This window comes from Coenobita brevimanus, chromosome 101 (genome assembly GCF_032717465.1).
Source record: "Coenobita brevimanus isolate Jiangsu-jjx chromosome 101, ASM3271746v2, whole genome shotgun sequence".
NCBI classification, from domain to species: Eukaryota; Metazoa; Arthropoda; class Malacostraca; order Decapoda; family Coenobitidae; genus Coenobita; species Coenobita brevimanus.
Window position 1 is genome coordinate 40,258,229 of NC_137054.1, and position 26,625 is coordinate 40,284,853.

Consider the following 26,625-nt stretch of genomic DNA (forward strand, 5'->3'; position numbering starts at 1 on the left):
TGGAAAGGTGAAGGGTGGAATCATGAGCATTGGAGTGGATAGGGTTGGATGTACTGCTTAGAAGGTCATTGATGAATAAAAGGAAGAGAGCTGGTGATAGAACAGAGCCCTGAGGAACACCACTGTTGATAGATCTAGGAGAAGAACGATGGCCGTCTAAAACAGCAGCTATAGAACGACCAGAAAGGAAGCTAGAGATGAAGGCACAGATAGAAAGATGGAAACCATTAGAGGGCAGTTTGGAAATTAAAGATTTACGCCAGACTCGATGGAAAGCCTTTGAGATGTAAATTGCAATGGGAAAACTTTCGCCAAAGTCCCGAAAGGAGAATGACCAGGAGTCTGAAAGGTAGGTGAGAAGATCGCCAGTGGAGCATCCCTGACGGAACCCATACTGACGATCAGAAAGAAGGTTGTGATAGGAAAGATGCTTTAAAATTTGTATATTAAGAATTGACTCGAAAGCTTTTGAGGTACAGGATGTAAAAACAATTGGACGATAGTTGGAGAGTTGGGAATGGTCACCCTTCTTTGGAACTGGCTGAATGAGAGCAAACTTCCAGCAAGAAGGAAAGGTACAAGTTGACAGACAAAGGCGAAAGTGTTTACCTAGGCAGGGTGTTGGCACAGAAGCACAGTTCTTGAGGACAACAGGAGGGACTCCATCAGGCCCATATGCCTTGTTAGCACTGAGGCCAGTGATAGCAGAAAATACATCAGCTGAAGAAATTTTAATGCCAGCCATGAGGAAGTCAGAGGGGGGGAAGTGATGGAGGAACAGCACCGGAATCGTCTAAGGTGGAATTGAAGGAGAAAGTCTGAGCGAAGAGATCTGCTGTATCGGTAGAAGAAATAGCTACAGAGCCATCAGAGTAGAAAAGAGGCGGGAAGGATGATGAGGTAAAGTTGTTAGAAAGGTTTTTGGCAAGGTACCAGAAGGAGCAGGAAGAATTCGAGTTGGATAGTTGAGAACATTTATTACGGATGTGTGTGTGTGTGTGTGTGTGTGTGTGTGTGTGTGCGCGTTTTATCAGCAGTCATTCATTCCTCCGGTCATTCAGTGGATAATTCAATAATTCCAGGAAGCTCGATGCCAACCAAGCCATTGACAGCCGCGTCTAGCACCACCGCCAGCAGGTGTCACGGGCCTGTAATTTTGCAAAGGTCATCTTTGGCTCAGACAGTAATCTGTGTAGTGATTTTCGGAGGAGCTTTGACTTGCAGTGGGAAAGAATGTGCTTCCCAGTGATCAGTGAAGACATTCTTTTTAGGTTTAACCATACTTCTCAGAAACTTTATTCTTATGGATCCTACGAATAGTATTTTCTCCCGGTAATTGCATGAGTTAACAAATTCTCTCAAACCATGACAAGTTATATCAAACCATGGCGATGGTGCCACTGGCCATGGCGGAGGTGAGATCTGCCCCAGAGAAAAGGGTTTTCAGAATCTTTGGGTAGTGGAGATTCCAGTCCCACCATACTCTGGTCCAAATTGCAATATCTGGTATATACGTAAAATGTATAGCACTTTTTTTTTTTTTACACAGATTTGGCTAATCATTCAAATATCTTTTAAGTAAGTAGTAAAAGGCTAAATGACTCGACCCGATCAGATTCTAAATGAGTTGTGCCAATCTGAATGAGTCGAACCATATAAAAAATGTAAATATTTTGCTCTGGGATTGAAAAAAAAAAGAACCTAATCGCCAAGATATCTCGAATTTAACCTGTTTGAGCGAATTCGAGCCCATTCAAGCCATGTTAAGCATGCTTTTATTGATAAATGATTGAGATGACTCAAATATAAAGGATATATGTTCTTGCAGCGATGTACTGTACTTTGTGAGCAGCAGCTAACCCCCAGTTCCGACCTTCAGGGTGAACAGCTTTACGTCGTACAGTTTACAGTCTAACCTCATTTGGAAACTAAACCTTGGAACATACATCCTGACTTGTTAATGAAGCCAGCTTGGCTGTTCTCTAAGGACTGAGGTTGAAATTTGATATAATATTTCTTAGTAAGGTCAAAAGACTATTTAAAGAATTATGCAACATGATGTTCACATTCTGTGACCAACATATTGCAATAAAGAGAAAAAAATGAAAAAAAGGAACATGATATATAATTTTTGGTCAATAGATACAAATGTCAAAATCTGAAGTAGCGGGTCTAATTATAACAAGAAGAAATGAATGGTGAAAATAATCTAAGTATGTGCTCCATTTATGCTAATGACAAAAATGAAATGTTTTATGAGAATGTGGAAGAAGCTAGATGGTGATGGGAGACTTTAATGCAAAGTAGTCAGGTAAAAGTATGTGAGATTGCAATAGGACCCTTTGGCATGAATAGTGAGAATGCTGGAAAAGAAATGCCAGTGGAACTTGTGGAAATACCAATCTTAGGGTGACGACCACATTTTTAAAATGAAAATAGGAAGTGTACTTGGATGTGATGATGGTGAAACAAAGAGTAAAACAGATTTCGCCTTCACTGGCAAAACACACGTCAAGTGGAATGAACGGATCTTGAATTTGGCTCTGTGTTATCTTGGTTTTATTTTTTTCTTGGAGGGAACATTCTTGTGGGTTCTGGGCCTTTGGCTCTTTCTTCCTTGCATAAAACAAAAGAATGTTATGGTAGAAAGTGACCCCACAATGGTGAGAGGTCAGGTAACACTAGTTTTCAGTGGAGAGAGGGACAGGGTAATCTGAAGGAAGCAGACAAAATATTTAGCAGCGGGAGAGATGGCAGCCGAGAGTATCTAGTTAGTTGATATTAAATGGATGAAGCAGCAAGTGACAGGAAGAAAGAGGATGCAAGCCTCACAAGAATAGTAAATCAGGCAGCTCTAGAAAAACCGCAGAAGATAGAAAACTTTGAGACAATAATAGCAGCAAACTTTCAGAGAGTACATGAATTTCTAATGATTTAAAGGTTAAGGAATGATTGCATTGGTGCAGTTTAACTTAAGAAAACCTCTATCTGTATCCATAGATATTAAGTTCTGTGGAGAACCGCATCTCCTCAGAGAGATGATGATAGCCAGAAGTAATAATTCTTCCTTATTCTGGCGAAGTACGAACGAGGAAAGAGTGTCTGTAGGAAGAATGATGCACGTGAAAGTGGATGGCAATGTGCTGACTGTGTTAATGTGTGCTAGAATCAGTATAGGCTACATGCCATCGGCAGAAACGGCAAGTTGCTAACATACTGAAGTATGTGAAAGCATTATCCTACCAGCGTCCAGTTTGAATGTCACCACGGCGTGGGCTCAAACCCTAGATTCGGGAATCATGTACCACGAGATGAGTACACTATCATCGAGTTACTGCCGTCCCTATAGAAAACCATTAATAATAAACATAAATAAAAATATCTGAAAATATAACATGATTCATACAGAATAAAGAACTTGCTACAGGAAGACACAAATATTTACCATATGAGATTCTAATGGAGACGCACCGATTAACAAAAATAAAGCGACTAAAAGAGTGGATGAAAATGCGCACAAATTTATTGGTAATAATATGATAAAAGAGTCGGTTCATGAAAGAAAAAAAGCGGTGGCCATAGGGAATCCCAGTATTTCATCAGTAGAATTAAAATATGCCTCGAGAAGAAAGGAGAAAAGTAAGGCAGAAGCGAGGACGGTCCCACCTCTGGTTTTATGGATGCAGGTGTCTACATTCAGTGGCCTACCTAAGTTTTGCAGAACAGTTATGAGCCCAAGCCATACTCAGAGTATGTAAAACTCGTCCACTTCTCTGCTCCACAATTGCGGCAATAAAGACCTAAAGAACTACCATTCAGTAAGTCTTCTCTCTGTGGTGCACAGACTTTTCACAAAAGTCTTAGCAAAGCTAAACAGTCCAATTCTCGTGCAAAGAAGCCAAGAGAAGAAGATGGATTCCTTAGTGGTTACTCGACCACAGATCATTTTCAAGGTATGTACCGAGTAACTGGAAAAAAAAAAATGAATACAGGAAACCTTTCTTCATGGCATTTACTACTTATGAGAAATAATTTGAATCAGTTTATACAGCGGCAATGATGACAGCAATATGGATGAAGTATGTACAGGCTATTGTTATAGTACTAGAAGAAACATATATGGAGAGGACTGTTACATAAAACCGCATAATGACAGTCAGAAAATACCATTAAAGAGAAGTGTTGGACAAAGAGATATAGCCACCTCAATTATTAACTGTGTGATTAGAGAATGTTTTCAGAAATTTAAACTGGGATGGCAAAGGAATTATCAATAGCGTTGAATGATTGAACAATCTCCGATATGCTGAGGACATAGTTCTTTTCAGTAAATCAAGAGATGAACTCCAAGAAATGACAAGTGATATGAAAAAAAAAAGGTGAAAATATCCTTGAAAATGGATATGAAGGATATGAAAGTTATACCTATCAGGCAAGCTTTTCAAATAATTGCAGTTCATGACTGCGAAGGCAATCCAAAAAAAATGGGATGGAAGGCTTTTGGTAAATCAAGAAAATACTCGACGGATCTAGCTGGCTCGATGTTAAAGGAGATGATTCTGTACAGTAATCAGTGTGTCTTTTTTTTTCTAACTTATGGATTGGAAACATGGAATCTAACAAAATCCTTGGAATATGAACACGCAAATTAACAAAGATAATGGAAAGCATTATGTTGGTGGTCACATGGATAGATAAAAGGACAGCTTTCTGGATATGAAAACAGACGAGAGTAGAAGATGTCATTACCATAAAATGCAGACAATAATGTGAGCAAGATACTTCCTCGAAGGACAGACAGCAGATTTTCAACCAGGGTAACTGAGTGACAGTCCAGAGAGGGAGTGAGAGGGAGAGGCAGACAGAGAAGATGATGGCGAGATAAGAGTCGAAGATTTGCTGTGATTGGATGAAACAGGCTAATAGCCAATGGGTCAGGGTGCTGAAAGATTGAAGAGGCATTCATCTTGTAGTGGACTGATTCACGCCTTTGATGGTGATGATGATGATGATGATGATGGTCAGCTGAAAATTGGACTCAGTATTCTGAAATCTTACTGGTAATTGAAACAAGAAAACATCTAGGCAATACATGTTTAGATTATATCATCCGTCCATCCATCCATCCATCAATCAATTCTTTCTTGCCCCATCGAAAGAGCAGTGGCTCTAACCTAGTCTGCTCAGTACAGAGATCTACACAGTGATTAATATTTGCAGCAGTTGACGTAAAAATATAAAAATGATACGTAATTGTAAACATTTCTGTAACTGCTAAACAGGGCGTATATACTAAACACTTGGTTATTATCTATGTGTCGTTTTGTCCATCGCCATACGCCTCGCCATTTCGGTAGTGACCTAGACTAATATATCTGCAGCTATTCCCTTCCCTGCTCTACCCATGCCACACCTCTCTCCATAACCTAATTAATACCCTGACGTACTGTACTGTATTTTGTACTGCGGTTTTGGTATCTCAAGGCGATTTTATTCAGTTTAGGATATACTTTGAACAGGCGGTGCTAGATGCAGCCTTGATTAATTCCTTCACAGGTAGGGCACTTTCTGAAGCTGAGTAAAAATCCGGTAGTAGGAACATACTACAGTACATCAGGTTACACCTCTGCATGTTGCTTCCACTCCATTTCATACACTGGTGGCCAGTCTCGCACTGTTCAAGTATTTCTCCTCAAACTATCTCTCTTATTTGCACTCATTTTATTCAGTTACAACTTTTCACTGATTTCATTTTCCTAGCTCAGAAAGTGTATGAGCTAGTCTCACTGCTAGCCAGTAAGCAAGCCGGCAAGCAAGTTTTACGAACAATATAAACCAGTGATAAATTGACCGTACCATTGACCTTTTCAGCCACGTTAAGTAGTGATCGTTATATTCGTGCCATCATAAGACGATTTTGTTTTGCTAACGAGTGAATTTTCGAGGGGGGAGGGGGGGCTAGACACAGCCCTCATTAACCCTGCACTAGGGAGGCCTTCTCTGAGCTAAACAACTTCAACTGGAGATGGCAAGAACGAAACAAGAAAAACGTCATTGTTGAGATAAGATTATAGAACTTGGTGGTGGGGCAGCTGGAGGCGGGAGGGCGAGGGAACGGAGATGGGGCTGCATTCATTTTCTCACCTTGTAGACCATCAGTTTATCATTCAGCCGTTAATTCAGTTATTATTCATTGTTCCTGCAGCCACTCACAAAAGCATTTACGTATGTACTTTCCTTCATTAACTTGGGCAGTCACTCACTCACACATCGACCACTTCATTCATTCATTTACCCATATACCATACAATTGTTCAGTTCAGTACCTTCCTCTCCCGTCTTCAACCCTGTTCCCTCTCATCCCCTATCCCTTCCTTTCCCCCATGTGGTTAGGTTACTCTTCAGTAATCGGTAGTATCTGTCTGTCTTTGTGTGTTTATTTGCTCCAATCTATGAACACGTGTTGTGTGTGTGTGTGTGTGTGTCCTGCTAGTAGACAGCTGTTAATATAAAGGTTAACAAGAAGCGGTGCCAAGGCACAGTAAACCCGTCCCCGGCAGTCACTGTAGTGCTGACATATAAACACAACATGATATCTAGTTAAAGATGTCATATATCAGATTTGGAGTAAATAGGGTGAAAATTGACGATTTTATGCCCATTTTAAATTTTAGGCCCAACCCACCTGACATTGACCCCCCTACCGTTAACTGGGGGGTGGCCCCCCTGATGTAATGAGGCATGCTATAGGATGCAGATTTGACAGATGCATCTTTAGGCTTTGGTTTCATGTCGATATGACGAATTTGAAAGGAGTTATGGCGAAAATCGATTTTTTAAAACAATTTTTTAACATTTTTTTTGGACCTACAGCCTGGGCCTTGGCCCAATTAGGTCCCAAATTGAATCTGGTGATTAGGTCATAGCCAATCATCGCTGTAATTTTAGTAAAAAATCGCACCAGTATTTTCCGCGCAAAGTTGTTAACAGACAGACAAACAAACAATCAAACAAACAGGCAAACATACAAACCGAGTGAAAACAACACCCGTCTCCGAGCTCCGGGACGGGATCAGGTAAAAATACGTGTTCTGATTAAAGGCATTACGGAAGATGTAACGAGAAAACATAGGACAGGCAGTAACATCAGGTTAGACAATCAGAAATTCCACCATTCTCATAGATATACAGTATAAATATATATCATAGTAAAGCTGAATGTGTTACCAAAGAACAAATTCTTTACATGATAGCTTACAAACTGGTCATGCAGGGACGCAAAGTTATCAGGTGCACTATGGTTCGATTGATCTAATAATGCTGTTCTTCTCTATGATTGATGTATTCGTGGTGCATGTTGGGTCATTTAATTCAGTCTGCCAATTCTCTCTCTCTCTCTCTCTCTCTCTCTCTCTCTCTCTCTCTCTCTCTCTCTCTCATATGAAACAGCTGCTTGAAGAGTGGTCTTGTCATTTTCATTACTCCATGGGTTATTGAACAGAATCCAGACTCAGCAGTGATGTCACACCCGCCACGTTTAGATTAGGGTATGAATATTTGGGCAAGGAATGTTGTGTCGATACCCATACCAAATGCAAATCACTCCGGCCACACTTCTCACATCCACTGAAACTTTTATGGCTGTTTTAAAGATTATTCTGAAAATCCCCTGAACGTGAATCACAGAGATATTTGTAAGTCGGTTATTCACAAGGACATATTGACTAAAAAGAAGTGTAATTTTCCAGACATCGCTATAAGGCAAGGTGGATTTGAAGACGCTGGTCAGTCTTTCAGTGCATATAAATGACCTTTTGTCTGTGTAACGTTTTATCTGAAAGTAATCTGATGACCACAAAATGAAGATGAACAGTTCCTTGACCTATTATGTGCCGTTTTAGATTTATGCTTCCAAGAATTCAGTGCGTCAACAAACAAGTAAAGAACAGAATCTCTCTCTCTCTCTCTCTCTCTCTCTCTCTCTCTCTCTCTTGTTTGTTCAGACGCTTGAGGTGGAAAGGGAGAGTAGCAAACAGGATAATGGGAAACGAGAAGGAAGGGAGTAGGGAACGGGGAGGACGGGAGGAGGATGAGAGAGAAGGGAGAAGGGAAAGCAGAAGGTGAGGGGAAGGGAGGGGAGGGGAGAGTAAGGATGGGAGAAGGAGAGGAGGAAACAGGAACGCAAGGAGGACAGGACAAGGAGAGGAAAGAGAGAGAGAGAGAGAGAGAGAGAGAGAGAGAGAGAGAGAGAGAGAGAGAGAGAGAGAGGACACTGAAAGAATGATAGCGTGGCAAGAAGGTAGAGAGGAAGTCGACTGCTGAAGAATGAAAGGCTGAAGGAGATAAGGAAGGAATGAAGGAAGAAAGGAAGGACGGAAGGAAGGAGGAAGGAAGGAGAGAGTATATGCAATTGAAAGGAGGAGGAAAAAAGGAGGGAGGGAGGAACGAAGGGAGGTAGTGAGAAATGTTGAGATAATGAGAGAGAAGAGGCCGATGAATGAATGGATGGAGGGAGGGAGAGAGGAGAGTGGAGAGAAGGGAGGGAAGGACGAAAGCAGAGGGACAGTGAGAAATGGAGGGATAATGAGAGAGAAGGAGGGAAGGAGGAAAGGGGAAAGGGAAGGAGGTTGGGAGGGAAGGAGGGAGGGAGGAAGGGAGACGGGGAAGGAGGTTGGGAGGGAAGGAGGGAGGGAGGAAAATGAAATGAAAGGATGGAGGAAGGAAAGATATAGTTAACGAGTGAGGGGCAACCAGTCGATGGATGAAGACATGGAGTAAGGGAGATGAGAGGATCTGAAGGTGAAGAAGGAAGGAAGGAAGGAAGAGTGGAGGAAGGGATGTTATGAGAAATGGAAGGCTAATGAGAGAAAGAAGATGAATGGATTAATGGATAGAAGGAGTGAAGGAGGAAGTAGAGGGGAGGGAAGGAGTGGACTAAAAGATCGTGAAAAGGAGAAGCAATGAAGGAAGGGAGGAAGAAAGGGAGGAAGAGAGGTGGAAATGAGCTGAAGAAAGTGAAGGGAAAGAAAGGGAGGAGAGAGGACGTGAGAAATGAGTGGAGAATGTGACAGGGAGGGGATGGATGGATGGATAGATGAATAATTGAATGAGTAAATGAATGAAGGAAAGAGAAAGTGAAAATGAGGGACAGTAAGAGAGGCGATGGATACATGGATAAATGAAGGAAGGGGGGAAGGAAGGAATGAGGCAAAGATATGTGGAGAGAGAGAGAGAGAGAGAGAGAGAGAGAGAGAGAGAGAGAGAGAGAGAGAGAGAGAGAGAGGCTGGCTAGGTGGTTGGAGGTGAGGAGGCAGAGGAAGGAGGGTAGACAGAGAAGCAGGGAGGTAGGTAGGGAGGTAGGAAGGAAATGGAGGACAAGAGAGGCTATGAGGAGAGGAATAAATATATAAGAGAATGGAGGAAGAGGGAAGTAATGATAAATGAAAGGATAATGAGAGAGCGAGGGGCAGTATGGCTAGGTGGAGAGGGGAAGGGAGGAAGATAGAGCGGTAGGTAGGGAACTATGATAGGGAAGTACATAAGGAGGTAAAGAGGAAGGAGGGTAGGAGCTAAGACGGTAGGCTGAGAGGTAGTTAGGCGATGCGTAGATGCATAAATGAACGAGGGGAGGAAAAAAAATGTAATGATAAGTGAAAAGAGAGAGACAGAGAGAGACAGAGAGAGAGAGTGGCTGGCATGGTGGGGCTAGGGAGGTAGGGAGGCCATGGAGTGGGAAGGGAGAGGGGCCGAATAGAGAGGGCAAGGGAGGGGTGGGCGCGGTATTTGATCCAGTGATTGAGTCATGCAATATTCACTGCGCTACTGACGAAGACACGCCGCTGGGGCTTGCTGATTCCCGCCAGGCCAGGCAAGGGAAGGCCAGGGCAGGGTCAGTGAGGGCAGGGCAGGGCACAGCAAGGTCAGTAGGGGCAGGGCAGGACAGGGCAGAGCAACAACAATAAGGGCAAGGCAGGGCAGGGACAATTAGGGAAGGAAAGGGCAGGTAGGAAAAGGGTAGGGCAGGGCAGATCAGGGACAGTAAGAGCAGGGCAGGACACGGCAAGGACAGTAAGGACAGGGCAGGGCAGGGCAGCGAGAGTAAGGGCAGGGAAGGGACAAGGGCAGGACAGGGTAGGGCAGTGCAGTGACAGTAAGGGCAGGTCAGGCCAGGGCAGGCCAGGGCAGGGACAATAATAGAGGAACGTGCAGGACAGGCAGGGCACAGTATGGGCAGGACAGGGTAGGGCAAGGACAATAATGGAAGGCAGACAGGGCATAGTATGGGCCGGGCAGGATAGTGCAGGGCAGGGTAGGGCAGGGCAGGGTAAGACACGGCAGGTACAGTAGGAACAAGGTTTGGCAGTGAAGGTAGTGTAGACAGGGCAGGGATAGTGAAGGCAGGGCGAAGGGTGTAAGGGCAGTTCAAGAAGGGCAGAGCAGGGGAGGTAAGGGCAAAGTAAGTCAAAGCACGCCAAGGCAAGACAAAGCAGGGACAGTTAAGACAAAGCAGGTGTGGATAAACCAATACAAAGGACAGAAGTAGAGTGAGGTAGGGCAGGATAGGGCAGTGCACGGCAGGTCAGGGTAGGCCATGACCGAGGTAGAATGAGGCAGGACAAGGCTGGGATGGGCAAAGTATGATGGCAGGACAGGGCTAGGTAGGGATGCGTCAATAAGGGCAGGGTAAGGCAGGCCAGTTTAGGAGCAGAGGTAAATGAATGCAGGGATGGGTACAGGAGGGCAAAACAAAGTCAGTCAGTGGCAGAGGACGAATAAGACGGCAATGTCGGGGAAGGCAGGGTGGAGAAAGTGCCAATAAGAGAAGAGCAGGACAGGTACAGGACAACACGGCGCAGGATAAAACAGCATTGTAAGGCAGGACACATTGGAGCTGGGAAAGGGCAGGAGGGGATGAGGGGCAAGGGTAAAGTAGCGGCTGGTATAGAGCGAAGGAAAGTGGCACTAGACAGAGATAAAGTTATCCTTCGTTTTCTTCTCCTTTCTCTCCTCTCTCTTCCCTCCTTCCCTCCTCCTTTCTCCCCTCCCACTTCCCTCTATCCCTCCTATTCGCTTCCTCCCTCCTCCCTTCTCTCTTCCCACTTCCCTCTGTCTCTCCTCCATTCTTTCCTCCCGCTTTCCTCCAGCTCTCCCATTTTCTCTCCTCCCTCTTCCGAATGGAACTAGTCAGAGATAATGATAAAGAAAGGCAGGGCAGGGCAGGGCAGGGCACAGTAGGATAAGGCAGGATAGGGTAGGAAAGGTTAGGGGGAGGGGTGGTGGTCCAGATCATGAGATGTGTGAAGGTGAGAAGGGGCAGGTGTGTGAGAAAAAAAGATACACGTGTAAAAAAGAACTGGAACGCGGAACAGCCAGAGGATAGACACACAGACAGACGGACAGACAGACCCATAGATAAGTATAACAGATAGACAGACAGATAGATAGATGGAGAGAGAGAGAGAGAGAGAGAGAGAGAGAGAGAGAGAGAGAGAGAGAGAGAGAGAGAGAGAGGGATTGGATTTCCACGACATCCTTTATTCTCTCTCTCTCTCTCTCTCTCTCTCTCTTTCGGAACAGAGGCGTAGCAAAGGAAGACCGGGAGAGGAAACGAATATAAAAAGAGAGGCGAAGAATAAAGAGGGGAGAAAGGAAGGTGAGTGGAGAGAGAGAGAGAGAGAGAGAGAGAGAGAGAGAGAGAGAGAGACAGACAGACAGACAGACAGACAGAAAGAAAGAAAGAAAGAGAGAGAGAGAGAGAGAGGAGGGGTAAAGGTAATAATTGACACGTTCCCTGTGTTATGCAGACACCAGGGAAACAGGTTAATAACTGAAACTATTTACAGGTACGAAACTCTGTGTGTGTGTGTGTGTGTGTGTGTGTGTGTGTGTGTGTGTGTGTGTGTGTGTGTGTGCAGCTAATGTTGCAGGTAATAGTTGCAGGTGTCACTTTCTGAATAATACATTGTCGTATATTAAGACCGTCTTTCAGTAATTCTTGCACCTGCCACACGCTTCCTCGGCAGTCACTTTGTTGGAGTTTATTTTGTCATATACAGTACATCATCTTGCGTGATCATGCCCTAATGGAAGAGACACTTTAATTTTAGCACAAGATGTTAAAAATGTTGTCATAACTTCACTGGTAACGCGGTGCACGAACATTCCTTATGACTGGGGGGGAGGGTGTTATTGTGGTCGGAAGCTAGGTATCTATTCTTCGTCTGTGTGTTTGTCTGCATGTCTGTCTGTTAACCAGTGTGCGGAGGAACTAATGAGATCAAGATAAAACTTTGTTCAGACATCAGCTGTCGCACAAGGATTATATTTAGTGACACTACGTTAAAGGACACAGTGGTAACCCTGCTATACTGGTACTCGTGAATACCAGGCCAGTTGATGTGCTGGAGGCGCGCTCGACTTGAAGCCTTTCGAGTTTTAGGATTTTTTTTTTTTTTTTTTTTTTTTGTGGAAGTAGAACAATTTTAGTGAATAATTTGTGATGGGCGTCTAAGAGTTTGGAGGCCATGTTAAATCTCGTACCTGACCAAGCACTACCTGACGCTGCTGCCGGTGGACTGTTATTGGCAGTGTTGGTTATAAATAAACACATCAAAAGGGCAATTTTAAAATATCCGAAACGCAGCACCAGACTCGAAGGCGTCGCTAAATGCAGACTTAGACCCGGGAGATGAGTATCAACTCTGTGGAGTCCATACATACTTGTGTGTGTGTGTATGTGTGTGTGTGTGTGTGTGTGTGTGTGTGTGTGTGTGTGTGTGTGTGTGTGTGCGTGTGTGTGTGCGCGCCAATGACCATTAGTTTTTTTATGCAAGGAAGAAAGAAACAAAAGCTACAAGCCCACAAGATTGTTCCCACCAAGAAAAAACAAAAACAAAATATCGAGAGTAAAATTCAAGGTCCGTTCATTTCGAGATACCTGGACACACTGCATTTGAAAGACTGGAGATCTTAGGAAGTAGGAAATACAGACAGACGATGACAGTTCCAAAGTTGAGTTGTTGCATACATGAAGGACTGGGAGTAACGTTAACTCTTGCTTTAGAGTTGGGCGTAAAACAGATGAGAGTTTCCTGCCAGACGGGTTCTACTCGCCCGCCTTAGTGATGGAGGAAAGCAAGCAGACAGTTCGGAGAAACAGTGACTATACGTCTAGAAAAGAAATTAAAAAAGAACGGAACAGTGCGTCGAAGAGACAGAGGTAGAAGGAAGCCAGTTAGAGGGGAAGAGTTAATGAGACGAGAAGCCTTAGACTCCTCCTTGTTGAGACCTGTATGTGGGGAGCCTCTCCACACACAAGAGTTGTAATCGATACAGGGGCGAATAAAATCCTTGTATAAACTCAACAACTGTGCTGGGATGTACAAGGCACGGAGTTGGCTTAGCACAGTTAATCTCTTGGAAGAGGAATTTAAAAGAGAGGTAATATGATCTTTCCAAGATAAATCCCGAGAGAATGAAACCCCAGGTATGTTCAAAGATAGGGCAGGATTGAGTTAGATATTGTTAAAAATTAAAGGATACTTCTGTGGAAGATTTTGACTGGTTGAAAGATGTATGAACTAAGTTTCTGATGCGTTCAAAAAAACAAGATTACCCTAATCAGAAATGAGCGCCGTAGCCTCATCCCGTGTATGTTGAAGTAGCTGCCGAGATAGTCACTGCGAGAAGTGAATGGAACGGTGAAGGGTGGAGTCATTAGCGTATGAGTGGATAGGGTTAAATATACAGCTTAGAAGGTCATTGATAAAAAAAAGGAAGAGAGTTGGTGATAGGACAGAACCCTAAGGAACACCAATATCGATAGCTCTAGAAGAACGGTGGCCATCTACATTTAGAACGACCACAAAAGAAGCTAGATGTGAAGGGACAGATAGATGGTTAGAAACCATAAAAGGGCAGTTTGGAAATTAAAGATCGATCGAAAGTCTTAGAGATGTCAAATTCAATGGCAAAACATTCTCCAAAGTCCCCAAAAGAGTATGACCAGGAGTCTGGAAATAAGGTGGGAAGATCGCCAGTGGTGCGTACCTGGCAGAATCCATACTGACGATCGGAAAGAAGGTTGTGATAAGAAAGGAGTTTTAACTTTTTGTGGTTGAATATAGATTTAAAAACTTTAAAAATACAGGATGTTAATGCAATGGGGCGATAGTTAGAGGGCTGGGAATTGTTACCCTTCATTGGGACAGGCTGAACTAGGGCAAACTTCCAGCAAGATGAAAAGTCGACAGACAAAGGAGAAAGAGTTTACCTTGGCTGGGTGTAAGCCCAGAAGCACAGTTCTTGAGGGTAACAGGAGGGACCTCATCAGGGTCATATAACTGGTTAGTACTGAGGCCAGTGAGGAAAGAATGTACGGCAACTGATGAGATTTTAATGTCAGTCATGAGGAAGTCAGAGGGGGGAAGAGATGGAGGAACAGCACCGGCGTAGTTTAAAATGGATTTGGAGGAGAAATTATGAGCAAAGGATTCTGCTTTTTCAGAATATGAAACAGCTACAGAACCAACAGAGCGGAGAAGAGGAGAAAATGAGGACTAAGGAAAGTTGTCAGGAAGGTTTTTTTTAGCAAGGTGTCACAAGAAGCGGGAAGAAAATGAGTTGGAGAATTCAGAGCATTTGATATAAATGAAATTATTTCTAGCAGAGCGAAGAGACTTAGCAAGGTTCCTGGCAGAGGCATAATAGAAATAACAAAGATAATAGAGAGTGTGCCTGTATGTGGGTGACTGCCTGTGTTCTAGTGTTCCTGTTTGTGTACGAGTGTGTGTGTGTGTGTGTGTGTGTGTGTGTGTGTGTGTGTGGCTGCAGGTGCGTGCGTGTGTCTGTGTGCGTGAGTGCGAAGAAGGTGTGAGAATTGACCTTCAGCCAGTGTGTGGGCCGCTAATGAGAACCTGGGAACGGCAATTGTCACCCCGCCTGATGATGTTTGTGGCGGTGGTGGAGGAAGGCATGATGACGCCAGTGTGTGTGTGTGTGTGTGTGTGTGTGTGTGTGTGTGTGTGTGTGTGTGTGTGTGTGTGTGTGTGTGTGTGTGTGTGTGTGTGTGTGTGGTGTGTGTGTGTGTGTGTGTGTGTGTGTGTGTGTGTGTGTGTGTGTGTGTGTGTGCTGAAAGGTGTGGTTGTGATGGTGGTGGGGTATAGGCTGGTGTGATGGTAGTGGTGGTGGTACTGATGGCCATGGAAGCAGTGGTAATGGTGGATGTGATGGTGGCGGTGGTTGAACTGGTATGTGCTGTATTGGTAATGTTGGCGGTAGGTGTGGTGGTAGTTGCTGAAAGTGTTGTAGCCTAGTTGTGGTGGTAATGGTGGGTGCGTAATGGATGTGGTTGTTATTGCGGTTGAGGCTGGTGGTGGTGGTGGTGATGGTGGTGGTGGCGGCGGTGCAGTGATGGTAATGGGTTGTATGAATGGCATTTGTTGTTGTTCCAGTCGTGGCTGATTTGGTGAGAGACAGCTATTGTCACACCTCGTGGGATGGGACGCTGGCTTCACATACCGCTGCTGTCGTCCTTGCTTTCGTACAAACGATAACGAACAGGAACGAAATATATAAAACCAAAAATAAGTCTTTCTTCCAAAGGGGTTAAAGAGAATTGATCATCCCATTAACTTAGATACACTGTTTGGGAATGCTGGGAACGCTACTCATAAAAATAGCGGCGCTCTCATTCCCGTTACTAGCTCGAAAAAGTAGTGGCGTCACTGGTTTCGCTACTTGATACGAAATGTAGCGGCGCTCCCGCTCCCGCTACTTTGGATAAGAAAAAGGTACACAAAGGAAAGGTTAACAAAAATCTGTGATATAGCAATACACTATATACTGTTTTGATAATATTAGTCAGTCTGAGTGGTTATGTTGTGTACCAGTAATGTCAGTATATACTTATATTGAAAATAAAAAAAAACATCATATACATGTCGGTGTCACTTTAATGAAGCTTAGAGCCGAAGGTACAGGAAAAAGCTGTTTACTGTATAATGTAACAAATGTTCTTTTACAATGTTACCTAGTATACCTACTGAAAATAACGTACCTAAATAAAAGGCAAAAAAATGTGGCCTACCATTGATACATATCATATAGATTTATTATATTTTCAATGATACCTATTTAAGATATGTACGAAAACGAAAGTAAAAATGAACTGGGGGTTTCTTTTAAAGGCTATTTATACAATAGCAATGTTTTTTTCCATTACTTTAAACTGAAACTAACATACTGTCACGAAATAATAACGTAGTGAGTATGAATTAGTCTGAAAGAGAGAGTGAGGGAGAGAGCGGGACTTAGAGGCTGGGATAGTTAGAGGTGTGTGTGTGTGTGTGTGTGTGTGTGTGTGTGTGTTAAGATGGGTGCTGCATGTTCGCCTGAGAGAGGAAGATACGCAGATCAGGAGGGTTAAGGAAACAAAATGAGATGTATTGTCAGAATTTTGTCACTGGGGGAAGGGGGAATATGTTAACCAATGTCACGAATTTCAAACTTTGCTTCCTTCTGACCTGGAATGTACTAGAAATATGCCAATTTTTTACTAATAACCTCACATATATGTCTATCTATCTATAGCCCGACGCCCTAATCCCGCAAAGGGTGGCCGCAGACAAAACGCCTCCAAGTCACTCTGTCACCCACCATTTGACTACCCTCCCCCCAACTCACCCCCCCCCTCCCTCATATACCTCTCAACTCCATCCCTCCACCTCATCCTCGGTCTATCCCTCCCTCTTCCTCTCTCCACCTCACCTACATACACCCTCTTAGTCAGTCTTTCATTCTCCATTCTCTCCACATGTCCAAACCACCTCAGTGTATTTCTCCTAATCTTTTCAACCACATCCTCATCTACCCCACAACGTTCCTTCACTTCTTCATTCGTCAACCTGTCCCTCCACGTCACTCCATATGCTCCTCTCAAGTAACTCATTTCCACTGCTCTCACTCTTGACTTTTTCCCCTCTTGCAAGGTCCACGCCTCGCTTCCATACGTCAGGGTAGGGATCACAATACCATCATGCAGTGACTTCTTAACTTCCATACTCACCTCCCTATTTCTCATCACTGCTTTCAGTGTACCAACAACCTTTCTTCCCTGCTGTACCCTTTCACGTACTTCATCCCCCAAAGTTCCATCCTTACTCATCACACTACCCAAGTACTTGAATGCACTCACATTCTCCATATCCTCACCATCCAACCTCACTGCACACTCTGTGACTTCATTCCTCTCAAACACCATAACTTTACTTTTGTTTACATTAGCTTTCAGCTTCCTCCTCCTACACACTGTCCCAAATTCATTCACCAAACCTTGCAACTCCCATTCATCTTCACTCAACAATACTGTATCATCAGCAAACAGCAACACCGGAAGCTTCCAAATCTCACCTTCATTCATTAGGGCCACCCCCACATCCACTGCCCTACCTTGCACCTCCTTTACAACCCCATATATGTGATACAGGCTAATATGCGATTTTGCAAGCCTAATGCTAAATAAATGAAAACTGCAAAAAACCTACATAGTCTGACATCATATTGATGAATATGATGACCCTATTCGCTACTCACTTCAAAACCAAACCCTTTACATTCTCCTTTACGTGCACCTTTCTGACATCGAACATGAATTCCAACCCAGGCAATCAACTACCACACACTTTCCCAAACTGACTCAGCTCAGATGACTTCAGTAAGTAGCAACCACTATTAAGAAAGACAGTAGCAACAAAGTGTGTAACAAAAGCTTGGAACACAGTACCAAAACATTCTGATAAGCAAAATGTTAAGCACAACTATAGAAGACAAGGACAAGCACCTACTGACCAACGTCCTTTCTAGCAGACAGACCCAGGTGCTCTAACAATTCCATTGTTCCAAAGTCAGAATACCATCCATTGGTGTCCTTCAGGGCGTAGTTCTTTCATCCACAACTTTTAACATTTTCCTCTATGACCCTCCAACCCCTTCCTTCAGTAACAGGCTTCTGATTTGTGATGATGACTTAGCAGTAACTACACAATGCATCAAAACTCAGCAGGTAGTAGGCCAGCTGCAACAGTAGCCTACCTACAGTACTGTATACTCACTTGAATACTGCCTTACACCAAAAATGACCACTTCCCCAGCCAAATCGACCATCACCCTCTTCATTTCAGATAGACACAAATCTCAAACACACCTCAAGTCTCTCTCGTCAACTAACCACTTCCACTGGAAGGATGTCCCAAAGTCTAAGACGTACAGTAAGTCCGGATACAAATATCACATACTCGCAGCATACAAGTAACATTAATGTAAAGGAATCTCGTAAATTTAATGCCATGAAAATACACAGCCATTACCATTGGACTTGAAAAATAGTCTCTGAAATCGCCCTGCAAACAGTTCATAAACCAATAATGAATTATGTGAGCCCAGGCTTACCAGTGCCGTTTGAGCTATGAACATAGAGAAGCTGGAAAAGTAAGTGCGCAACTAGGATGCACAAAGACCACAAATACGGATCACTTGCGCCAACTCCGAAGTAATACTTCCAGTCGAAGGTCAACATGAATATGAGATGTACATGATTAATTCCTTCTAGATCCAGTCCACCTATGTAACTTTACGCTGCATCACCCCCACCATGGAGAATCTATCTATATCTATCTATATACCTAAGCTGCTTCCCCCAAGGAAAGGGAGGTAGCCGAAACAGGACGACACACTCCCCATTTACTCATCCATTCAAACACATTCATTCGCATCTTAGCCCCAAAGGGGAGAACGGACAGATCCTCACCGCACCACACCGCACAAGGGTCAACTGCGCAATGTAATCAGTGACATCCGCAGCAGGGCCTGACAGCAGAGCTGGTTTACCCTTGCCACATCATAACAGACCCATCCCCTTACCCGCACCTGACCTGAGAGCTGATCAGACCAAATGAGGGAGAATATCCCCTCAGGACTGCGTCATCACTTATTCATTCACAATTTCTCTCCATTTATTTCTATCACGCACAGCCACTCTTCCTTGCTCAACAGACATACCTCTCGCATCCAGCGCTCTCTTCACACTGTCCATCCATCCTATTAATGGTCTTCCTCTCAGCCTTACACCTGTCACATCAGATCTAGTTATCTTTTTCACCAATCGCTCATTATCTATTCTCTCCATATACCCAAACCATCTCAACACCCTCTGCTCAACTCTACCAGCCATATCCCAAACAACTCCAGTTCTCCGTCGCACTTCATCATTTCGCACTCGATCCACACGCGTCACTCCACACATACTCCTCAGACACCTCATCTCCATTACATTCAAACTTTTCCTCTCTGCTACACCCATATTCCATGTTTCAGCCCCATATAACGCAGTCGGTACCACAACACCCTCATACAGCCTTCTCTTTACATCCATTCTAAGCGAACGACATCTAAACTCTTTTTTCATTCCTCCCAGCACCTTTCCTACTTCATTTATTCTAAACTTCATTTCTGCATCTATTCTTCCATCCACAGCAACATGTGACCCTAGATATTTAAAACACTCTACCTCCTCAAGCAACTCGCCATTCAAAACTATATTCATCCCTCTACCATCTACCAACCTAGTACACTTCATCACTTTACTCTTGTTCTCATTTACTTTCAATTTCCTCCTTTCACACACCCTTCCAAACTCCTCTACCAAATGTCTCAATCTCTCCTCTGAATCAGCCACCAGTGCAGTATCATCTGCAAACAGCAGCTGCTTCACATTCCACTCTCCACCATCAACATTCACTAGACTCAGACCTCCACCTAAAACTCTTTCATTCACCTCCCTTACAACACCGTCCATGTAAATATTAAACAACCATGGCGACATCACACATCCCTGTCGCAGCCCCACTCTCAAGGGAAACCAATCACTCACAGCATTTCCCACTCTTACACACGCTCTACTCTTTACATAAAAACTTTTCACCCCTTTTAGTAACCTACCATCCCTGGAATGATTATTGCTTCCATGGCCGTGAGCCATCTGAGTGTGCCTTGCGCATTACGGAGTTTATTCTCTCGGGCATGGAAGCATACGTTCCCTTCTCATATCCTTTGACTAACGCAAGAAAGCCTTGGTTTAATCACGCTTGTTCTAATGCTGTCCGCAACAAGGAGAGGGGCTACAAAAGGTACCGGAGCCAACCCACCCGAATCACATCATCTTTACGTTTCTGCCCGGAATCATGCTAAGTCTGTTCTTCGCTCTGCTAAAAATAATTTCATCCATACTAAATGCTCTCAACTCTCCAACTCGAATTCTTCCTGCTCCTTCTGGCACCTTGCCAAAAACCTTTCTAACAACTTTACCATATCATCCTTCCCTCCTCTTTTCTACTCTGATGGTTCTGTAGCTATTTCTTCTACTGATAAAGCAGATCTCTTCGCACAGACTTACTCCTCCAATTCCACCTTAGACGATTCCGGTGCTGTTCCTCCATCACTTCCCCCCTCTGACTTCCTCATGGCTGACATTAAAATTTCTTCAGCTGATGTATTTTCTGTCATCACTGGCTCAGTACTAACAAGGCATATGGGCCTGATGGGGTCCCTTCTATTGTTCTCAAGAACTGTGCTTCTGTGCTTACACCCTGCCTAGGCAAACTCTTTCGCCTTTGTCTGTCAACTTGTACCTTTCCTTCTTGCTGGAAGTTTGCTCTCATTCAGCCAGTCCCAAAGAAGGGTTACCACTCCCAACCCTCCAACTATCGTCCAATTGCTTTAACGTCCTGTATTTCAAAAGTTTTCGAGTCAATTCTCAATAGAAAATTTTAAGGCATCTTTCCTATCACAGCCTTCTTTCCGATCGTCAGTACGGGTTCCATCAGGGACACTCCACTGGCGATCTTCTCACCTACCTTTCACACTCCTGGTCATCCTCCTTTCGGGACTTTGGCGAAAGCTTTGTCATTGCACTTGACATCGCAAAGGCTTTCGATCGAGTCTGGCATAAATCTTTAATTTCCAAACTGCCCTCCTACGGTTTCTATCCTTCTATCTGTGCCTTCATTGCTAGCTTCCTTTCTGGTCGTTCTATAGCCGCTGTTGTAGACGGCCATCGTTCTTCTCCTACATCTGTCAACAGTGGTGTTCCTCAGGGCTCTGTCCTATCACCAACTCTCTTCCTTTTATTCATCAATGATCTTCTAAGCTGTACATCTAACCCTATCCACTCATACGCTGAGGACTCCACCCTTCACCTTTCTATTTGGTTCCCGCAACGCCCATCTCAACAGTTACTTCAACAAACAAGGGATGAGGATATGGCACACCTAATGTCTGACTTGGCTCGTATCTCTGACTGGGGTAAAAATAATATGGTTGTTTCTAATGCATCTAAGACTCAGTTCTTACACCTATCAACCCGACAGAATCTTCCACAGGTATACCCACTAATGTTTAATAATATTCAGCTTAATCCTGCATCATCCTTGAACATGCTTGGGGTTTCATTTACTCGGGACTTATCTTGGAAAGATCATATTACATCTCTTGTAAAATCTGCTTCCAAGAGATTGGGTGTGCTAAGCCGACTCCGCTCTTTCTTTACCCCTGCACAATTGTTGACTTTATACAGGGGTTTTATCCGCCCCTGTGTGGAGTACAACTCTCATGTGTGGGGAGGCTCCCCACATACAGCTCTTCTCAATAGGGTGGAGTCAAAGGCTTCTCGTCTCATTAACTCTCCTCCTCTTACTGACTCCCTTCAACCTCTGTCTCTTCGCCGCACTGTTGCATCTTTATCTCTTTTCTATCGCTACTTTAATGGTCACTGCTCCTCTGAACTGTCTGCTTGCATTCCTCCACCTCTACGACGGGCGCGTAGCACCCGTCTGGCAGCAAACTCTCATCCCTTTTCTGTCCAACTCTCTAATGCAAGAGTTAACCGTTACTCCCAGTCTTTCATTTATGCAACAGGTCAACTCTGGAACTGTCTCCCTCTGTCTGTATTTCCTGCTGCCTATAATCTCCAGTCTTTCAAACGCAGTGTGTCCAGGCATCTCAAAATGATCGGATCTTGAATTTGGCTCTCTATTGTATTTTGTTTTTCTCTTGGAGGGAACTGTTACTGCGTGCTCATGGCCTTTGGTTCCTTCTTCCTCGCATTAAAAAAAAAAAAAAGTCCATACAATCTTAAAACAGTCCACAAAGCCTCCCTATCAATTCTATCATACGCTTTCTCTAAATCCATAAATGCCCAAAACACATCCTTACCTTTCGCTAAATACTTTTCACACACTTGTCTCACAGCAAACACCTGATCCACACTTCCCCTCCCTCTCCTAAAGCCACACTGCTCATCACCAATCACTCCCTCTGTACCCTCTCTAACTCTCATAATTAAGACTCTACCATACACCTTACCTACAACACTCAAGAGACTTATACCCCTAAAGCTAGTACATTCATACTTATCATATTTGCCTTTATACAACGGGACTACACAAGCACTTGCCCAGTCAATTGGCACCATACCTTTCACAAAGCACACATTCAACAATCTTACTAACCAGTCAACAACAGTCACTCCACCACCCTTCAGGCATTCCACAGCACACCCATCCATACCTGCAGCTTTCCCTGTTTTCATCTCCTTTACTGCCTTCTCCACTTCCTCCTTCGTGATCAAAGAATCATTCAACTCTCCCAACACATTTATTCCTTGCACCCTTCCATCCGCCACAATCTCAGCCACCCTTTCCTCCTCTACATTTAACAATCTTTCAAAATACTCTGCCCATCTCTTCCTTACTGCATGGAGAAACAGAAAGAAAAGCGAACAACCTTCCAACACTGCACAGAATGCCTTAATAAGAACCATCTTCCTCCACCCAACACAGTATTTCAAAGCATATACGGTATATAAACACAGCCTCCAGACAGATAGCATCCTTCATGGACCATCAGGAGACATTCACCCATCAGAGAGTATCCCACCCAGAGAGACATGAGTGCACCTAGCCAGACTACGATGCGGTCGCCATTCTCTCCTTTTTCAGCACCAACATATATTGCAACTCACAAACAGTGCACCAGGGCCACACTGCAATGAAGCCCACGACACTACAGCACAGATACTTCATGTACTTCACTATACCAACACAGACACTTTTTCAACATAACCTCAACAAAATATCACTGAAAGCGTCCATTTGAAGTGGCCGGTTTCCTGCAATCAACCAGCTCACGTCTGGATAAGCCTAGGATTGCAGCAGCAGCAACAACAAACACAGCAACAACGTACATAACACAATGCTGAGTTGGGTGCTGTATGTACAGTATCAGTCATACGGCAAGTATCATTCTGAAACATGGACGAAACATTGTGATATATGGAGCACCCTGTGATTATAAGCAAAAATATTATTTTTGGTAATATTTAGAACTCGAAATAGGAAAAAAAAAAATACTGGGTAGTATATGTTTTGAGGCACAAGACTTATAGATTTACGAGTGTGTGCAAACCTCCATCATATTCACAACCATCGTACCCTAAGGGGTCAATACTTTTTGAGAAGGTGTACTCGTGCACTGTTGTAGTTTCGAGAGGTAAATAGCATAATTCAGATCTTATACTAGTGTTTCCTTCAAGAAAATTTTGTGGGGGCGATGAGCCCTCCTCTCTGAATACGCCTTGGGAGAGACATTAATTAAAAATAATGATAAAACTCTGCCCCGGGGAGAGATTGAACTGAGTCAGTAACAGACGGAAAATTGAGAGTATGAAAATCCTTGATAATGAAGCTAATTGTTTCTCTTTTGTGATTATCAAGTCCACTGTGGTGGCTGTTGATGTCGGTGGTGGCTGTAATGTGACTCAGGTTATTGCAGTGGTGATAGGATATTGTTCTTGTGCTGTTTTAATAACTGATGACAGTTAAGTCCGCAAATTCAGTCTTTAGTGTATTGTAATTAAGGTGGTAATGGAAGGCTTTGACTGTTGTAGGAATGAGTACCTACCGAGTCAGGGGTATGGTTGTGTCAGGTCGTTGTGGCAGAAGTACCAGCAAGATAAACTGTGATGATGTTATTATGAATGCCTGAATGGATGTTGCAGCAGCTACCTGCGATGAAGGGAAAAAGTGCATATTGTAATTTGTATCTCCAGTTACCGCTAAAAAAAAAGTTACCATTACGTTATGAAGACGATATTCCAGTCATATGCGACGGTATTAGCCACACACACACACACACACAAAATCAGTTCCTTTTTTAAATGGAGGCACAGTGGAAGAAAATAGCTTACACAGTCACTTATGTCCACGAGAAACAGTGTTATTAACATAGCACAAGCGTGTGATTATGAAGTTAATTATCCTTACGGCCTACTTCAGTGGTTCCCAACCTTTTTTGTCTTCTTCCCCCTTTTCCAACCACGTTCTCACCTGTGGACCCCTACAACTAAATAGGTCGAGCCAGCAGAACCGATAGCTATTTCTGCAACAAATACATACATTCATATGTCACACGCCACGCATTGTAATGCTGCTTAAATTGCATGTTGCACAATGTACCTTGTAGAATAATTCTAGCATTTTAACATTCTGCTTTAAGTATTGTATAGTCTGAATTTTATACTGAACTGTCTCTTAATTCCGGGAGAACAAAAATGTAAAAATATATAAATCCTATGGACCCCTTGAAATTCTTCCATGGACCCCCCGTTGGGAACCACTGGCCTACTTGTTTATGTTTTTCTGATATCAAGGCCGCCAATCATACTGATATTATGCTTTTTTTTTTTTTTATATTGCATGTTATTCTTGCTGTCTCCAGACGATGCAATCAGTATTTAGAGTAGTAAGCGTCAAACAATTTTATATAGCTTAGGAGACACCCTTGGGAGTGAAGTGGTTAAGGTTATATACAGGAGAGAATACTTTTACTGGTGGAAAAGTCGGCAGTTAGACTGATGAGGTAAATGTGTGATTTATTCTGTACCCGATTAATTAACGGAGGAAATTGTAAATGTAAACTGACAATAGGGAGAGTAATTAAGAGATTAATCAGACTCGGTAAGTAATCTTGTAGGGTTATCGATGAATTATCTCAAAACTCATCAGTAATATGGCAGTGTGAGCAAGGAAATTAACTGTGGATTAAATTTTATGTCCTACAACCAATATGGAAACACTGGACGCTTTGGTATATCCTGGTCCGGCATTAATGAGATCTTTTTTAGAGTAGGCAATGCTGTTTTGGTTTTTGTATGATATCATTAAAGAAAGCAAAAATTATAAAAACCGGTGGGAATACATTACAGATATAGACGAAGGCAATACTGCATGCACACGATCGATGGGTGTGAGGGAGGGTCAGATGGAGCTGATCATAGTATATACAGTACAACCGTATTCCTAAAACTCAAATCGCTAAAGGGGAAGGCAATCACCCAGGTTTTGACAGTGTTATATGAAGCACAAGACAAGACAGAATATTCCTGGGTTCTATGCATCATTGTCTGCTGCATTTTATGGTGTGGTATGCAAAACGTTCACATCGAACAACCACAGGCGGTCCATAAACGCCCGCCAAAATCTAAGGTCTTGCCTTCCCCTTGGCCATATAAATGTCAAGATTACAGTCCATAATGTGAAATTATGAGGCATCGTCTGAATTATACATTATGGACAAGAGGAATGAAGAGCACAATGAACAGTGCAGAGCAGAGAAAACATGAAACGCATTGTACTTTCAATGTCCTCACTTCGATGACGTTGTTCACATTTTATACTTGCTACTTCCAGATGATTTTCATCACCCAAGAGTAGATTTTACGAACGGCAGGATTAATTATAGACTTCATTAACCCGCTCAATATGAAGGATCTTTTTTAAGCTGAAGAAAATCGTCTGTTGGTAGCAACAATGAAACGAAGAATGTCATTAGACTGAAGATGTTTAAGAAAGGGAGAAAATTTCCCAAGATTATAAAGAAAACTCAACTCAGATTCCTATGATTCACACCCAACTGAATAAAATCGTCTGTGGTTAACTCAAATAGATTATTACAATTGTCCTCACCATAAGAGGGTCAGCAGGTATTGCCCACAGAACAAGATTGTTTTGCCTAGGAAAGGAAACTTACCACTACCCTGCGTAAGGCTCGTCTGCTGTAAGGACACTGTGGGAAAGAGAGTGTAGACAGAGTTAGAGGTGATGGAACGTGACGGAGAGGCAGACCAAGGATGAGGTGGTGGGGTAAACTGTATTGTTAGGTCTCAGGGAACGGACTTCATAGCCTGTGCACAGAGTTGAATTCATAAAGACCAAGCTGCAATTGCTACTGAGCAGGAGAGGTGGTTTACGCACTGTTTGAGTAGTCGTAGCTGTTGTTTGTCCACATTAACAGAATCACCGTTTTCTTACACCCTGGGGATCTCTTTCTCGCTCGCACACACACACACACACACACACACACACACACACACACACACACACACACACACACACACACACACACACACACACACACACACACACACACACACACACACACACACACACACACACACACACACACACACACACACACACACACACACACACACACACACACACACACACACACACA

At 43.4% G+C, this 26,625-nt stretch overlaps 1 protein-coding gene across 1 annotated transcript in view; it reads left to right on the plus strand.

Annotated features, from left to right (window-relative positions):
- LOC145415128 (carbonic anhydrase-related protein 10-like) overlaps positions 1 to 26,625 on the plus strand; it is a 716,332-nt gene that overhangs the window by 617,641 nt on the left and 72,066 nt on the right. The window lies entirely within an intron of this gene.